Source organism: Anneissia japonica, unplaced genomic scaffold (assembly GCF_011630105.1).
Source record: "Anneissia japonica isolate Jap-2015-1 unplaced genomic scaffold, ASM1163010v1 scaffold288030_len866700_cov218, whole genome shotgun sequence".
In the NCBI taxonomy this organism is placed as follows: Eukaryota; Metazoa; Echinodermata; class Crinoidea; order Comatulida; family Comatulidae; genus Anneissia; species Anneissia japonica.
This window is the reverse complement of record NW_022728334.1, coordinates 591,925-593,465: the sequence shown is the minus strand read 5'-3', so window position 1 is coordinate 593,465 and position 1,541 is coordinate 591,925.

Genomic DNA, 1,541 nt, shown 5'->3' with positions numbered 1-1,541 from the left:
GCATTAATGAAATCTTGAACATATTTGTTAATGAAATAAGTTGTTAAATATTTTAAAAGTAATCAACATGTTGTTTATTTTTCAACCAAAAGCCTCCAAAGTCGTGCACTATGCATGTCCCAATTGGATTTCTTAAGAATTCCTAATGTCATAATTTGTAAAATAAATAGCTTAAATAAATAACTGTACCACAAAAAAGATACAATAGATGTCTTACAAATTTAAAATTAAAAATGACATCAATAGATCTATAAATATTTAAAATTTGACTTTTTTAGACTAAAAAAGTTTGTCCCTGAATTGTCATCATCTCCGTCACAATACTTTAAAATGCCATTATAGCTGTTAGCAAAATGACATAACAAATTATGGATCAAACCATTTTGGTTGAAGGGGACCATACAGTAAGAAACAGTCCATTCTTGTACAGTTAAACCACCTATAGCTGAAGAATTCATGCTTTTCTAATAACAACTAGGAAAGTACCTTTATTCAGCATTATCTCCGAACGCTTCAGAGTATCCTTTATTTATAATTTTTTTTAGAAAAAAATAATTATATATATGATCAAAACTGTGTCATTTTCAAAGTACACATGACATTCCCCCTGTAACACACTGCATATGGCACTATAAGATCAAGTTTAATTCCTCATCTCCGTCACAGTCATTTCCATCACAATTTTACTGTGATGGAGATGACTTCTTGATGTTTTCTTTCCTCAAAAAAGAATATATAATAACAATTATATTTGATCTGGTTTATGTTGTTAGAAACCTTTTTGCTCAATGTTTATTTTTCTATATAATCTATCTTTTAAATTTACTAAGATTCACGTTTATGAGTATATCATCATCTCCGTCACAACAAAGTGTGATGGAGATGATTTCTTGATGTTTTCTTTTCTCAGAAACAGCTATAAAATAAAAATGGTAATTGATACGACTTATGTTGTTAGAAACTTGTTTGTTCAATGTGCATTATCCTATATTTAAATAATACAATCTATCTTTTAAATTTACTAAGATTCACATCTATATGTATATCATCATCTCCGTCACAAAAGGTGTGATAAAGATGATTCTTGCAATATTTGCTATGTTACAGCACTGAAAATTGAATGCTTAAATAAACGTTTAAAATGCCCTAATTATCGTGCCGAATGTTTATTATAGTTGTTATATGGCATAATGATGACATGTGTAATAAAAGAATTACAAATGTTAAACTTTTTTTTTCATGATTTCTAAACCTCTAAAATGGCACATTAGCGAAGAATGACCTGGGGCCGTCCAGCATAATGCCAGACAGTTGGTAACTATGCCACTACACAGGGCTTGTTGAAGGTTTTACAGCATTTACATAAAATGTTGATAAATAAAAGTGATGATGATTACAATGAAAATTATGAAGATGGTATAAAAATATCTATGATCCATAGGCCTACATTGATAATTTAAGTGACAGGGGCTAAGTCGCAAAATAAGGTGATATGAGGTAATTTTTAGCTACCAGAGCGGAATTTTTTGCTTCGGACATTT